This window comes from Pungitius pungitius, chromosome 7 (genome assembly GCF_949316345.1).
Source record: "Pungitius pungitius chromosome 7, fPunPun2.1, whole genome shotgun sequence".
Classification (NCBI taxonomy): domain Eukaryota; kingdom Metazoa; phylum Chordata; class Actinopteri; order Perciformes; family Gasterosteidae; genus Pungitius; species Pungitius pungitius.
The window spans coordinates 14,818,150-14,835,282 of record NC_084906.1 but is presented as its reverse complement, the minus strand read 5'-3'; the positions used below and the strand labels follow the sequence as shown (position 1 = coordinate 14,835,282).

The following is a 17,133-nucleotide window of genomic DNA, read 5'->3' as shown; positions in this document are numbered from 1 at the left end:
TCCCAGCTGCATGGCAGTATCAAAACAGCTTGTTAAATCGCTGTTACGCTTCTTAAAGTCCTCAGAGTACCTGCTTATATATGTTTGAAACCTAATTACATACCGTAGAAGCAAACAAAAAAAAAATCATTTTTAGCGCCTCCACTATTTAGAGTGTACGCCAAACAGTTGAAAGAAGTGATGGAAAAATCCAGAAGGGAAAGAAACAAGCTGCTGTGCACAATTATCTGGCATATGTGGTGCCAGAATTGCATTGACAAGCCAAAAAACTGTAAACCTTTGGATTCTCGATCGTCTCCCAAACGCACACGTACACAAACCCTCATCAACGCCACTGCTCAACCAGTTGCAATTACGGAAACACATGAGAAACTATTGATTTCTGTAAATACAGTAGAGAATTTTCTGGGGGTTTAGTAGCATTTTGGAACCCCAACGTGTAACAAATTAACACCATTGCTTAAATGTTGATTTTCGATAAATCAACCAGCTGTGCCTTTGTGTCAAACTCTCCCACATGCCAGAAATAGTTTGAAGGTGGTTTACACCCCCGGTGTTCTGTGATTGGTCATATACAGTTATTACTGAGCATCAGCAATATTGGTGAGAAGAGGAGCCACGTGAAGAGAGAAGCTGAAGTAACAGCTGCAGAGCCACCCGTCTTCTAAACGGTTCCTTTGCTCTGACATTCCTTCGTTCACCGTGCAGTTGGCCGATGCATATTCAATTCAATGCTTTTCTCTTTCACAAAGGGTGCTTACTGACTCTTCTGAAAGTGGGATGACTCCAGACAATACACTGTCATTGCGATTGGTCGGTAATAATGCGTAATGTTCCTCCTATTGGCAGTTAATAGACGACAGCCATAAACGCTAATTATTTTCAATTAGCCACCACCTGAAAAACCAACCTTTCTTGCTGCAACATTAGATTGACATTACCTAAAACTAGAGGCCATTATTATTTCTCCTTTTTATAATTAAGGCATATGATATTGCTGATCACAGTGCACAACTAACAGGAGAAATTGCTTCCGCTGCAGTGAGCCCAGCAGACATTCATTTATCTATTTTTACTTTGTGTCATCTAAACTGGTCGTGTATTTTGTGCAATGCCTTTGTGTTTAATAATTAATTAAGTAATTGTTTTATAGTAATAGATTTTTCAAATGAAATGTTTTTTTAAATGCAGGTGTTTTCTGAAATGTGAATCGCAAAGTGACCTTTTTTTTTAAACTTAATTCCTCTTCGCCCAACAACAATAAATAAAAATGGTTTATATTAAAGTTCAACTCTAAATTGGCTGATTAACACATTCCAAGGTAGAAAAAACAGATTTCGTCACTGATGCTTTCTTACTTCTTAAAAGGTAAATCCAATCAACCTTTTAAAAACAGACTTTACACCTCTGTAAACACTGCATTATATTCATAAGAATAAGAAGGAAAACTGTAGAAATGCAGGATTCACACTACAAAGCACACAACCAGGAACAAGAGCTTGTAGTTATTGTTTTTTGAAGTAGTTGGTCTGAACACATTGGAATCAATTCTTTGTAACTGAGAATAGACCACTTTTTAATCAGTGGCATTTTATACGCAAGAATAATTGAAAACTAGAACAATTTTAGAGGTATTCATTCATCAATAAAGTAACATCTTGACAATTTTCAGAGAAACCATGAGGGGTTTTCAATCGAAAACAGTACCCACTGGAAATAATACAACATTTTCATTTTTAGGATTTAATGAAAAATCATTGCTCTCGAGTTTTGCCTTCAGTTTTTGTAGTAGGTTTCATGCAAGGAATTCAATAAGTTGAAGATTGAAGTAAAGGATTTGACATGTTAGAGTTTTACAAAGTACTTTAATAATAAATAAAAAAAACACCTGCATTCCATGTCAAAAGAGGACTTTGTGTCCAGTAACTAGCTTGCAAAAAGACAATTATACCATGGCAAGGTGAAGGAGGTGCAGGCAGTGCAGAGACCAGCTTCACCTCAGGGGAAGGCCTGTCGCCAACTGCACACTTCACGTTGCACTGTCGAGCAATACTGTTTTTAAAAGCAATCGCATGTTACAACATCCGTCCGGCGGACAGCAGGCCTCGGTTGTTCAAAGAAAAATGACACGTCCGTATGGTGTTGACTGAAAAATGTCCCCAAACCCAGAGGCGTCCTTCATAATGAGAAGGCTCTTGTACATGACTGTCAATGTTTGAAATGATGGCAAACATCATGGTTCCTAATACTGCATGCTTTCTGCGATGCATTGTTCATATTTTTGCTGAGGAAATGGTATAAAAAAAAAGAAAAGAACTCTGTGGAGTTAAGCAGCTTAATTCTTATATTTTAGGTCCCACCCTTCTTTTGCCTTGGAAACCCCCCCCCCCCAGGGAGATGTTTCTCTGCTATTGACCTCTCTTTAATATGAAAAATTGTTCTGCATACAGGCCTGATTATGCAAACACTGAATCTGTTCCTCAAATGGGAGATAGCAGGAACCTGCATAATTCACCAAGTATGTATTTTTTGTTTGGATGATGAATAGGAAGGCAATGTTTTTTTTTGCTCGTACCTGCCCAACTGTAGCTCATCCCTCTTCCTGTTACCAAGGGCATAATTTAATAACCTAAAAGTAACTCAGCCAACTGTGATCCTACTGTGCACCCTGATGGCAGAAATATGTGTAAACACCTGCACTAATTACCTTCTGAGGCAGATAATTTATGAAATGCATTAAAGCATGCGCAAAACGATTCATTGGTCAGAAATCAGGGGCATTTTTCACTCCACCATCCAGATATCTTCCAGCCCAAGGGAGACGGAGCACGTTCCCCACTGAAACATTGCGGCATTATCTCTCTGTGACTGTTCATTTTCAGGACTGTTTGTCTATTTGATAATCTTGTTTAGTCTCCTTTCAACAAAGATGAATATGGCTGCGTCCTCTGAATCCGACCACATTGATTGTTTATGTTTGATGTAATCTCCTTAATGTGTTTTTTTTTTTTTTTGTCCTGCTGACATCCCTGCTCATGGATTTACCTTAATGAAATGACAATATCTGTTGCACAAAACGGTATCTTGTGAATAACCTATGTTAAAATATGCCTCATGAATATTTTGTTGTTAAAAAGTTTGTCGCAGCCTATTGACTACGCACCATGTGATGAGGACAAAATTAACGCGGCACTCTGCCTTGAGTGTTCAGGAGGACTAATTGGGCCAAAACTTCTCAGAGATTAAGATCTCTGATTACATTACATCAGTGAAATATTCTTCTTCAGTCGCACAAGTATGCTGATACGGGAACAACAATGAAAACAACAAACTGCCACCGTGATTAACAGTGGGCAATGATTGCTCATATCTACTAATTATCCATGTTTGGTTATCTGGTGCCAGAAGTTACTGGGAGGGAATGTAAAATGTATCGAGAAAATGGGTGTTCATTTTCAACCATGATGAGTGAATCTTATTCAGAGTCAAGTTAAATCCATTGTTATCTCATCAGTAAAAATGTCAACTGGATAATAGATAAGATCTCCCCATTCAATTGGTGAGTCATTTAATACAGTTTATAGACTCAGCAATGAATTTGACTGATAACCTTTTACAGATACAGAAAAGCACCAAAATATGTATATAAAAATATAAAATTCAAGGGCTTACTAAAGTGCGTCATCAATCAATAAAATACATACAATGTAAATCACAGAATGGGCCGATGAGGTCGAAGGGTGCGTATTTAGACTATTGGATTTTATGGTTGAAAGCGACACACATCTCATCAAAGATGTGCAATGAAGAACATTTCATCATATTTTACCAAGTTTTTGCTTTGTATCAGTTTAAGTAAAAAGAAAATCAAGAATTCCAGAAGTTGCAAAAAGCACAGAACAGATAAAAGGCAGCCAGCGATTTGGCAGCATGCATCATCATCATCATCATCATCATCATCATCATGTGATAGAGCCATACTAAATAATCGGGTTCAATACGGCAATATTTCACAAATTTGATCTCCTTTATTTTTCTGATACTACGGTTATTGGAAGGTTGTCAAATGATATTTCATGTCATTTAGCGGACGCTTTTATCCAAAGCGACTTACATTGAAAATTCCTTCAAAAATGACAGCAGAGCCACACTGATGCACTCAACAATTTGATTTTGATTTACAAAGTTCAAATTGGATTGAAATCAATATTTAAATGTTGTTTCGAGGTCAGTGATTTGTAATGTAAGGTTTTTGTGGCGAATGTTTTATTGTAGTAATAGTCACGATCCGTCAACTCGTGTATTCTTAACTTCTCCGGCTTCACTTTCGATGTCACAGTGATACTTTAAATGTAGTATCACACACAAGTGTTTTGATGCAACTGAGGATTGCTGGTCCGATAAAAGCTTCCCACATCCCTGGGAAAGAGCATGCATATCCTTAGGGTTATTCCGTCATTTAATCAATGAAGATTAAAGAAATCAGAAAATCGCATTTTGAAACCTGCTGTGTGTAGATAAAGTCAAAAAAATTTTTTTTTAATTTGTGAATTGGATTCCGATTGGATAGAAAATAGGTTCTTCTTATCTCTAGAATTGATTTGATACTGAAAACCAGGTCAAACCATTATGCAAATTCCAATTATTTACCAATCGGAATATTTGAGTATCTGAAAGTCAAATTTCCTGCCAAGGGCAGCAGCTACAGGGCCGCAAGTCATGAAACTGAGCTCGCTTTGACTCTGCATTCACGCAACCGTGCTCTAAGGTAGCATCGAGTCAGATGACGGAGTGCAGTATTAACCCTCAGACACAGGTCCCCCCCCCCAAAAAAAAATGTTCAGACAGCTACATCATGAGATGATGATGTTTGAATTATTGATACCTTCAAGGTTGAGTGCATCATGCTTTTCAAGGGGCTCTGGGTGCCGTGAAAGGGTAAATCTAAAGAAAAGAGTGCATTCGAGTCGGAATTCCCACAATTAAGAGAGATACAAGTACACTAGAGCCACGGCATGATAACCCGACCTGGTTGTAGAAAGAAGACGCAGCTCTCGATGACCACACAGGGCTTTTGGGTTCCTGAAGACGTCGACCTGTGACAGATGCTTCTATCTTTCTGCTGCAGAGGGAACATTTGATCCGTGCACACAGCGCATCACGGAGAGGGAATTTGGTATAATTAACTATGGGCAGTGAATGCATCCTACGGAGATTATACTAATTACTTGAGCTACCTTGGGGTTCACTTTAGGATCAGAACTCTCTGTGTGTGTATTTCTGTTTCATATTGCTCTCTTGGAGAAACGAACCTACACCCTTGTTGGGTTTCTTTTCAAATTGAGCGCATATGAAAAAGGATAAAACTTTTGACATTCCACAGTTTATTGCAGATCGTTTTTTTTTTTTTAAACGAAGGCATCGACATCTTGGGAGGGGAAAGTTATTCATTGTTTCAAAACCTTCACCAACAAAGTCCCAGTTTAGTTACCATTCAGAAGAATCTCTTCAAAGACGTTCTATCACTGCGATTGCTCCCTCCACATTTTGCCCTCTGTGTTTTCTCGTTTTTAACCCAACTATCCCTGAACGTTCACCTGTGTTGTAGCCTCCGGGCAAGAAGCCGTTTGGAAGTGATTTGAACGTGGCTGAACTTATCCTTCGAAAGTGTCTCTTCATATCGAACTCACAACAACTCAAAGTTGCGAGCATAATGTGTCTGTGTTGTCAGCCATATTAACAAAGTGAACACACCATTAAACAATGTCATTAACCGCCGACTCATGCTAATGTCTTCCTTTAACTATCAATGACGCTTAGCTTACTGGTCTGAAAGGGAAATCTGTTTTCTGGATTATTAGTCTAAAATAGAAAGTCACTGGGCTCTCTGAATGTTGTTGTGTTGCTTGAGAGGGTCGGACGCTGCAGTTAAATTGAATTGAAATAATTCAAATGGCAAGGATGGGCAGTGTAGGATTACTGGTGATTGTTTTTATTGATGTATTTGTGAGTGGTAAGCACCGAGTCAATGAATTGGGTGTTGCTTTTATATTGTGTCCTGTGCAATACCCCATTTAGCATGCCCATCTAAATGCTAATAAGATTAAAGCTTCAAACTGCCCAGTACAAACTGATGGAGGAAATCACTGATTGCTAACAAACTGTAACTTTTTGGCAACTTAAATTTGACATGATGCCTTCAATTCGCTCTACAGCTCTTTGTTTCAGTTTAACAACTTGCTTCTCCATAAAAAAAAATAAAAAAAACAGAGATCCCTTCTGTAATCTTGACCTGGAGCCGTTTTCCTCATATTATAGAAAGCAATTGTGTCCCGAGCTGCAGCGCCTCTCTCTCTATGCATATCTCAGAACATTTCTCTCGCCAGGTTTGCAACTCTGAAATACCATCCCGTAGAAATCACTAAAAGCACCCGAATCCCAAAACCATTGCTCACTCTGTAATAAGACGTGACAGTACGACCCCGAGCTGTAGCTTTCTTCCTTCTTGTGGTTGATTCTACCTTGGTGAGGGACCAACATCAAGATGGTCCGACCGAGGCCTTAAATCCAGCAATTAGTCAACGAAAACATTGTAGCTGGTGCTTGTGAATAGAGTTTATTCCCGTCGTTCTCATTCCACGTCTGTATTAATCACCCTCGGCCCGTAGGCCCAAACAGATGGCTTTGATAACTTGCTTAGAGCAGTCATAAACTCGGCGGATAGCGCTACAGTAAAGTAGACATCCATCTTTGGCTCCGTTTGTCCTATTCCCCATGCAAACCCAGCCATTAAATACACTTGGCTCGGGGAAAAATGTACACTCACAGAGCCCAACGGTTCCCTCTCGAGGATTTGGATCTTTTGTTATCTGCATTTCTTAAAGTGAACACTGCTATCGATGACTGCCACTGTTTCCAGCCACCTTGAACGATCCAACATTTCAGCACTCATTTCATTTTTTTCGAGCCTGAACTGACGCTGCGTCCTTTTACAAAACATAGATACATAGATTTAACATAGAGACATTAACCACAGCTAATGCAGTGCTTTTTCAGAGCATGCGCTCCATGTCGACGTTCGTCAAACGTCTTGCAGCAGCAGTCAGAACTACTCATTGCTCATTACCTCCAGGGAAGTAAGTAGGAGTTGGTTTTCATTTCAGTATATCCAGCATCCAGCGGCAAAAGGGAACAAATGCTCCTTTGCCTGTAAAAGGTCCGCTGCGGACAACACACCCGACTCACTCTGCCGATTCCTGACATCTGCTACGCAGTCTTTGAGATCCACCCATATACACGCAAACAGAGTCGTAGACACGCATATTGCTCGCTTCATAGTTAGATTGAACCTTTACAAGCCAAATGAGTGTGTCAATGCCATTCAAAAGACCAGGGGGTTTTAATCTGAGCAAAACAGGTTAAGGCAAAGTCCTTTGGACGGGAGACCGTTTGGTTCCTTAAGACAGCAGTCTGCTCAAGATAAACCTTGAAAGATGAGAGACGGTCAACGTATTTGAAGCACAGCCAGTTAGGACCCAAATCAACTCTCCCATATGGTGAAATTAAAATAAGGAGTAACGCTCAGGTCCAAATTCCTTTAGAAAGTGATTTTTTTTTTAGCGTGTACCATTCTTTCTTGGATTCAATGTCTTAGAGTACGACAGCCAGCTTAATGAAGTGGAATGTACATTCATTTCGATGAAACAAAACACGTTTACAGCACTTTTGAAAAACAGATACACTATATAACTCAAAGATGAATCAAGTATTTGAGTATTTAACAGGGATTTCTAAATGACACTTTCAAATCACTGCAATTCCTGCAGTGAATTATGAAAAGTCTTCAACCCTGAGACTCTATGAACTACGCTCCATTTTCAGGTTGCCCTATAATCAAGGACGGATCCTCTTTGCATGTCAATGAGCACAAAGCTATAAACTATGTTCCGCTCAATTTAATCTGGTGTGATACAGAGCTGATGAAGTGGAGAAAACCTAAAAGAAAACAGCTGGGAAACCAAACTAGAACTAGAATGAGCACATGTTAAGACACAAATCATTAAGACAGTGATTCTCCAGCACTTAGCAGACATTTAAGAGGCTAGACATGTGTCAGCCTTAAGGCCGCCATATGTTTTTAATGCGATGCGCTTTAACTGTCATGATGCATCTTCTCGTTTTTACAACGATAATGCAGTCATTAGAACCTGATGATCACACTGAAATGCCATTTTATACATATTGGAGCAAAGCTAAAGTCAGCGCAGAGTGGTGTTCATCCTCATCGGAGTGTGTTGAAAATCTAATGATGTCCAAGAAGAGTCTGAGGATGCATTTATACATCCACATACACTGGAACTCTTTTTACCACATTGACCTTCACTGGTTATGAAATATAATACCAGCACACAGCTCACAGCCATGCTGGAGTTTGTGATTTTTATGTTTATTTTCGAGGGATCTTTTGCTAGATCTTGTTTTTCTACCTTGTGCATCACCAAAAGCTCTTTGCAACCACCTTGTTTGCCTAAAACACCCAGTGAAAGAAATCTTTTCATACGTTGATGTGTTGGGACGAAATGCTCCCTTATAACATGACAGCAAAAATAAGAGATGACACAAAACCAATTTTGTAAAATTAAACATTCGTTAATCTGTTAATTTCACAATAGCTTAAATTCAATGTAGCCATGCATATAGCACATTTGTGCATAGTCTTAGATTTAACTATATTTACCATTTAAAAAAAACTTGATGTTTTATCTACTGTCTGGAAAGCAATGTTTTTGCCTCAAATGTGAATGAAAGTTAAAATTTTCAAGTATTGTATACATAACCATAGAAAACATTTGACTGATTTTTAAACCAATTTAAAAAACTAAAAGACACCACATTTGTTTTCCATTATATAACTAAACCTGAATATAATCAAACTAATTACTTCTTCAAGAATTCAATAGTTTAACTGTGGAACTCATTTATGAGGTTACACAAAGACCTCATTAATAAGTACCAGTTTAATAAAGTAACAGTCAATAAGAAATGTGGAGAATTATCTCACCACTATTGGATTTGCACACTTTTTGCACATTGTGCACATTGTCATTAGTTCAAAACAGACCTACAATTGCATGATCCCTTAAATAAACACGGCTACCATCATGCAAGTGAAATCCGCCTCAAGACTGACTATTCAAAGATTTCCGTGGTTCTACTTCCTTGATTACAAACATTAGGATATCTGGTTTGGTTCCTCTGTGAGAAAATCACTTTATTATCTTCAATGTTACAGTTAGAGCCAAATGTGCACCCACATAATAAAAATGCAGTCATAACTATATATTAAAATATTTTTATGACCGCAATATATTGTTCATGGAAAAAAATCCGTCTATTGGGCAAACTGAAGCATTTGGGAGGAAAAAACTAAACTTTTTTTTTTTTTTCCAGACCCAGCTAAATACAACTATTACAAGCACAAATGGGACGCAGCTTCATGGAATCCTAAAAAACTGTGCCGAGTGACAGGTGGGCAGATGGGCAGTGGATGAAGTCTTTTATTTCCACCATTGCGTGGCTCCACACCTTGGATAATAGGAACCAATTCAGTTTGGACCATAAAGAGGTTTATCAGTTCCTGTCAGCATGCCCTGCAGGGGTGAGGCGACAATAACAAGGTAGTGAAAAAGAAAAGAGGTAGAAGCCAGCTCCCTAATCTGCCCCCCCACCCCCCCTGCCAGTGGCATCTGCATTTTCAAAAAGCACTCATTCCCGCTCATGACTCGATACAGGAGATTACAGTTGAAAGTCAGCATTAGCAGCAGATGTCCGAGTCACCATTCAAAGATGCTGCACTCAAGGTGCATCTCAGAAACGTCAAGAAATGTCAAGGCTGAAAAGGCTGCCAAGTGACAGACTACCATACTGTTCATTTCAAAGCATAGTTTATTAAAATAACAAAAAGTGATAACTATTTACTACAGTGTTGGAAACAATGTTAAAATGATTTCATTGCTAATATTTATATTGCCGCATTAAAATTACTGTACAGCGTAAAATATTTGTTCTGCAGTTGCTTTTAGGTCAGCAAATATGCCCAAAAGATTTATATTTCTGGTAAAATGTAAAACTAAGTGATGGAAGATGAACAACCCATGGCAAATTACAGTCCTCAACCTAATTTTGCAGGCTTGTTAAATCCAAAGGACTTTTTTGTGTCCTACGGTGGATGTAATTAAAAAGAGTGATGGTACACCCTCAATAAAACTTGCAGAGTTGCTGTCAAAATAATATTTCCACTCGAGCAATTAATGAATCAATATAAAACCCTTGAGATTTATTTTTTAGACATAAGTCAACCATCATCTAAATAGGCTTCACATAGATTGGATGAGGAAGAGGAGCAGGAAAACACAAGATAACGCTCAGGTACTGCGAGTGCACTACCCGCAGTCCCACCCAGCATCACTCGCAGAACAAACCTGCCCCACAGTGGCTAATGTCATTTTCCATGTAAGAAAAAAAACTAGTGGAAACATGCCAATAATAGCCATGATGATAACATTTTAAGAGTTTTTCCACAGCAATTACTTATGGCCTTTCTCTGAGCCTGTTCCTCCACAATAAATTACGCGTTAACAATAAAAACAACGCCGAGATAACAATCGGCACTTAACTGAACAATTTCTAAAAATCTGTCTGAGTATGTGCTTTTGTTAATGTTCTCACTCTATACATAATATATATGGTCTGTATGTATATAAGTCCTCTTTGCAGAGTGGTGGAAGCACAGTCGTGAGAGCTCCTCCACTGAGTTTGCCTTATGCTTGCCGGAATAAATTGGTACCATATGGTGTGATGACAGGATCACTCAATCTTCTGTGTACCTGAACACCACATTAATCATTTTTTGGGGGATATTCTTTTCCTTTCATCACGCAGGAATTTCCAAATAGTCCCTGCCTTTATTCCTCTCACACATGTAGTGAATTTACATACACAGGCAACACTCTGCCCTTGTTAGGAGCCAGACCGTTTGACCAAGTTCAAGCTGGAGCAAAACAAAATGTTAGGGTTAGGTGTCAGGTGAGACTTCCTTCCTGTTAAACATGTTGACTTACTTTCATTGTAATATGGTTCAGAACTGGGGGCATGTGTTCAATCAATATTTATAACAACACAATTTAAAAAAAATCGATTGATATTAAATATTTTGAACGGCACCATTATTTCTTTGTACAGAGAAAACCTACATTAAGAACAGATGAAAAAACTTGAACAGATTGGCCAAAAAAAAAAAAAAAGTACCCACATTATACGTTGCAAAATTAAGTTAAAGCCAAATAAGAACACAAAAAGCAACAAAAAATATCTGTTATGATATCAGCACCTACCTTAATTAAATAGCTATGCTGCAATTCCATAGGTATATGTTTAGGGATAAAGCTCCTTCCACTAAGTCAGGCTAAGACATTTTAGCCAGAGGAAGGTGGACCGAGTAAAAAAGGGTGAAGTGGCCCAGGGGTGAGAAAGAGAGAGAGAGAGAGAGAGAGAAGGGGGTAGAAATGGGACAAAGGAGAAAGAGTGGTCTTTATAGCGATGTCCGCTTGATGAATCAGACATGTCTTATTTGTTGCCTGCACTGCCCGGGAATTTGCATTGATTATTTTCTCCTCAACAGATACATTTAAATCAATGTGGCACAGCGCAGCCAGAAGACTGTGAGAAAATGTGCGAGGTGCACAGCCAAACCCCAGAGCGGTAACCTTGGTCGGACAGGAGGAGCCACAGCTCCCCCTTCATGCCAAACGGATGAGATCAGGACTAGAAAGCTACTCCTACGAAAGCGCCATCTCTGATCTCCCCATGAAAAAACAATCCCGTGCCTGCGCCCGGCCTAATATGTCTCCATTACACTGCAATTCTTCTCTTCATGGATTCTTTTCATACATGACAGCCTGTTGCTGTCGACAGTGTTGTGTTCTCGGATTTTTTCTTATTTCTTTCAAAAGAAAAAAAAAATCATGGGAACTTTTTAAAAATCAATCAAATTCCGGGATTATTGCAGGAGCCACTTTTATTATGATGGAAAATGAAGGCATGCATACGTCTTTGGTCTAAGCCTGTAACTAGCCTGTACATAGATACAGTTTGACAAAATAATTTACTTAAAGTGCACTTACAAGCTGTTTTGTAGCCTCAGTGTAGTACTTCTTTCAAGGACATCTCATTTTCATGCTCAACTATTTAAATCTGATGTCTTATTTTAAAATTGGTCTATTTTCTCTTTTATTTGATGCAGTTCTAACAGGAGGGCTCAGAATCTGTGCAGATATAATCAATTAAACAAAACAGAAGGATGTTAAAATTGCCAAAATATGATTTTATTTGCTCTTGAAGAGACAAAACTGGTGATTTTTTTTAAAACCATGAATGAATAAACAAGGATCACCTCTTCACGACACTATTTGACAAATACTCCACAAATACACTTTTGTTTGATAAAAATATGTGTAAACATCTGATGTTTGCTGTGAAAAGTAGGTTAGGTTATCGTTCTGGTGTGGGGTTCCCTCACAGCACGAAAGGTCTTGGGTGTGAAACCAGCCAGCGGTCTTTCGGGGGTGGAGTTTGCTCCCCCGTGTGTCGGCGTGGGTTCTCCCCGTGGTTCTGTAACGCCGCTTCCTCGCCCACAGTGCCATGACGTTGCTCAGGGGTTCAGGTTAATTGGTGACTCTAAATTGCCCCCTATGTGTGTGAATGTGAGAGTGAATAGTTGTCTGTAAACTAGCTGGGATCGACCCCCCCCCCCCCCGGCCCTGTAAGGATAAGCGGTGAGATGACTGACTGGAGGTCCTGTGCTGCCCCCTTGCCGCCTTCACTGAGCCAGATGTTGGCAACGTGCCAGGGAATATGATCAATTGCCAAACAGCTTGGGTTGTGCGTTTGTGATTTAAGAACCCTGAATAGCGAATGCCTAATAAATGCTGTGACACTTTTTTTTTTTTTTTACCATTTTAATTTTTCCACAAGCCGTGGCCACTAAATAATAAATATAAATTTCTAACTGGACAGGAGATTTTTCACACCCAAACACACACACACACACACTCCAAACTACACGTTGCTATAGAGCGCTAACCCGTCGTCTCTCTTCCTGTCTGCCTCTCCTACCCCGTCTCGTTGAGGATTTCTCCTGGAGGTTGAGCCTCTCACATTGAGATCAAAGCGGCTGTCACACACTGCCAGTGGAGGACGGCTCAGGAGCATCTCCCTGCAATATATTATTCCTCTATGGATGATGAAAGCGTGTATGCTGCGGGTTGATATTGTGCTGTTACGCTGCACTAGGGGCCCCCTACCCGAGGCATTGGTTTGAGGGTCGGGGGGGCTGCCCCTGCACACCAATCCAGTGGGCCACGCACGGGCTCGCCATTACTTTCGGACTCCAAAAGTGAAACTTAGCATTTCTTTTGACAGTAATGTATTTAATCAGCCGCACAAACTGCTCTGACGAGAAGTTTAATTTTTGGAAATGAAACAAGCGCGATGGGTCCCGTTTTTTTTTGCTTATTTTGACGACAAATAGTCCCACTGTCGTGAATAGAATTAGATGGAGCAAAGGACTATGCAAAGTTGGTTCCTGTGCTCCTTTCAATGCAGTTATCTTTTCTCCCTGGAAAATATCTGCCGACTCTCTCTCTTTTCTCTGAAAGGCACATCTTACGTCTGACTAAAGCGTACACTCATCTCTCCCCCAGGGCGCAGTGGCAGTGGTGCAGAAAAAGTGAACTGCAGAGGACCCCACTGTTTAGCAAACACTCCTACTGAGGGGAGGAATTAATTATTCAGAGCCAAGGACCAAGGCAGCCCCATTTGATTGCACCACAAAGGAAAGGTCAGAGCTTTTCATACGAGGAACCTCCTGGTTCCGCACCCTGTCAGCTGAGGGGACGTGTACAGTATATAATCCTGAATGGCACTCTGGCTTACTACTCAATTAAAAAGGACATGGGTGTCTAGGTGAGGATGTGTTCTCCGAGACATGTGACAAACATCAGCTCCAACATGGTCTCACTAACAGAGGTGTGGAAGGTCTGGAGGATATGATTAGCCACTGGGGAGACGTTTGTGGGTTGTGAAAGGGATTTTGACAGGTCTGCAGGAGGCTGAAGATATTTTTATCATGTGAGATTCTGAGTTGTCTAAATAATGAAAAGAAATCAAGCCATTGCTGGTGAAAAAGATCAAATACTATCAAAAGTTCAAGTCACAAGTTGGCAACTTTAGTCAATCTTTATATAGTGTCAATAATTATATTCATCTGGTGAATATCACATTGTTCAATTTTGGGATAAAAATACTCTAAAGGCTTGATTTTTAGGTATCAAATTCTAGGACCATGGTGGCAATTAATGGAGTCGGAGAATGTCTGGCGACAGCCTCCATGCCCAAACAATAATGTGATCATCTGCATAATCCTATCAAATGTCACAGTGAAAGGCTAAGGCTTCTTTTTTTTTTTCTTTTTTTCTACAGCCATGGTGCAAATGCCTGATTTTCATCAGGTCTTTTCTCCCGACAGAGCTCACAATGCCAACGTCACTGAATAGATGATAAATATATACAGTAGCAGCGCAACAAAATCCAGCTGCAGGATCCTCAGGGTTTATAGAGAAAATCTCTGTTTGAGTAGCCTACTGCTCCGGCCTCGTGGTATTGTTATAGAGGTTCTAATCTGTAAAAGAAACTGTGCACGAGCGTGCCCCTCTAGAGCGGAAGACGGAGCCAGGAGGGTAAATCCTCCAACAGTGCGACAGGGGGTGCTTCTTCACTCACTATTGGTGTGTGCACGCTCGACACAGAGGGCATAGTGATCCTATTGGCTCTCTCCAAAGGCCCGTGAGCCAATCACCAATGGCCCAGCTCAATCGTTCCATAGAAACCAGGCCTGCACCAGTAATTACATCAACGCACAACGTCATAGAGCACCAGTCATCTCACAGTGACTCACAGCACGATATGATACAGGTTTTCAGAAAAAAAGGGCGGTTTGGGAGCATCTTGTGTATTATGTCAAAAAGAATATAAACAAAATAGACAAGAAAAGTGTTGGGGCCGACACTAATTTAAGACAGGATTCAAATTTATGTTTTAAAAGGAGCCCAACTTAAGCCCAACTTATTTAGTTGTAGGCAATCAATCAGAAGGTTGTGTTTGCTCAACGTGGTGTCTTCCGCTTCATGCTCTAAATTGGCTCGCTGATTTATGTTCCTGCAGAGCATTGAGGCTGAATAGACAGATACAGATAGGAAAGTGGATAAAAGTGGATCCTCTCTAGGATGATTTCTTGCAGATGGTTCAGCCATTACATCTTAGTCTCTCAGATCATTAACTTTGCAGGTAATAAAATCCTGTGTTGTTAGCAACCCTTCCTTCTCCTCACACCTCATTCTGTAGGATGCAGCTGCGTGTTGCTTGTGAGCCGACAAATAAAAGCGACACTTTGATCCACTCTTCATCAGTGAAACTACGGAGCCATGCTGAGTCTACAGGAAGAAAAATTAAGCTCAACGCTCAAACATTGATGTGTTTTATAACTCTGTTATTTGTCCTCTGAGATTTCTATCAATGTTTCAGCTTTGCTTCAAATGCATTCTTTAAGGCTCCATAAATTACTTTTTGCAGACATATTCAAATTGACGTTGAATACAGTAATTTGTGCTAATATTCAATATATGGCAGGTGCGACACAAGCCAGACAAAAGCAATAGGACCATTGACAACAAATGTGCAGTAAAAAGCCTTAAAATCAAATGAATATAAAATGGTGGCTCATGATGCAGTCGAAACGTCAGAAAGAAAATGTTGTGTTCCAGGGGTTTATTTACCATCAAACTACTGTTTCAAAAGGGTCAAACAAATATGTTAATGCGCAACAAAATGAAACCACTATTTTTGTAGGAATTGGCAGATAACAGATCACTAATAAATCCGAATAAAATATGCAAAATAAAACCAGCTCCACTTCCTGCACTGCTCTATGGGACTGTGATCTGACAGAAGAATTTGCACTTTGATCAAACTAAAATCAGTCTCACCAGTGAGTACAAAACATTTACAAGTCCAGCAGCTTGTAAGAATTCATTTTACATCCATGTGCTGCACAAGCGTATTCAGAAACTACACAAAATGAGAATTGATGGACCTCACTATCCACTACGATGGAACTTTTAGGAGTTGGGCGCATCAAGGTGAAAAACAGTGGTACTTATTTTTCTGCCAGTAGATGCCATTCTGCCATTACACTTTTGCGACATAATGAAAAGAGCTACAGTTAAACCTCAAACAAGCAAAAGCAATGTGCCTAATGTCATAAAAAATAGCATATATAGTTAATAAAAAAAACTTAATAATAATAATACCTGTAATATAAATGAAGGAATCTAGTGTTCGTTACAAAAAGTTGTGTTGCTTTCACCCGACCACTGTTTTGGATGATTGAATTTTGCTTTTATCAATAAACCAACTTTTTCAACGAAATCAAGTGATTCTCTACAACAGTTGCTTGGTTTCCTCTGAGGTTTTTTCATGTTCTTTCAACTGTCAGGGGCTCACTAACTTTTCTCTGTACTGCATATTCTCATAAGAGTACTCGAAAAACACAACGCATACCAAAGGCCGCGGCGAGGTGCTGATCACTGGAGGCAGATGAGAGAATCCATAAACAGCACTGAGACCCAACATGAGCTCCTTGGAATCCAGCTGTATTGAAAATAAATTATATTCCTCACTGGCGCTGAACTGATACATTTCATGTTCTTTTCAATGTATTGTAGCAAAGGGGCAAAAGTGAGAATTTATTCAAGATGGTCCGGGGATTATCTGAAACAGTGAGTGAGTGTAGCCCTTCAAGTTTGAAGCCGGGCGTGAGGAAATACAACACTTCACTTCCTGATAGCACGAGCATTTCCTCACATTTCGCATCAGAATGTACTGGGCTGCTGCCTACTCACAGCGAAAGGCTAAAGGAAAAAAAAACAATCTAACCTTGATTGTCAACCACTTTAGTGCCGCGCCAGCCTCGTGAACTTGTAGGAGGCAAAACAGCAACACAATCTTCCCACTCATAAC

General features: G+C 39.8%; 1 long non-coding RNA gene across 4 annotated transcripts in view; it reads right to left on the bottom strand.

The window, feature by feature from the left end:
* LOC119217225 (uncharacterized) overlaps positions 1-17,133 on the bottom strand; it is a 67,944-nt gene that overhangs the window by 25,292 nt on the left and 25,519 nt on the right. For 3 of the 4 annotated variants that reach the window (XR_009956737.1, XR_005120209.2, XR_009956739.1), the window contains exon 1: positions 11,394-11,534. The exons of the other annotated variant lie outside the window; for it this stretch is intronic. This is a non-coding gene — a long non-coding RNA (uncharacterized LOC119217225). Of the gene's footprint in view, positions 1-11,393; positions 11,535-17,133 lie in introns of those variants that run through there. 4 annotated transcript variants of the gene reach the window in all.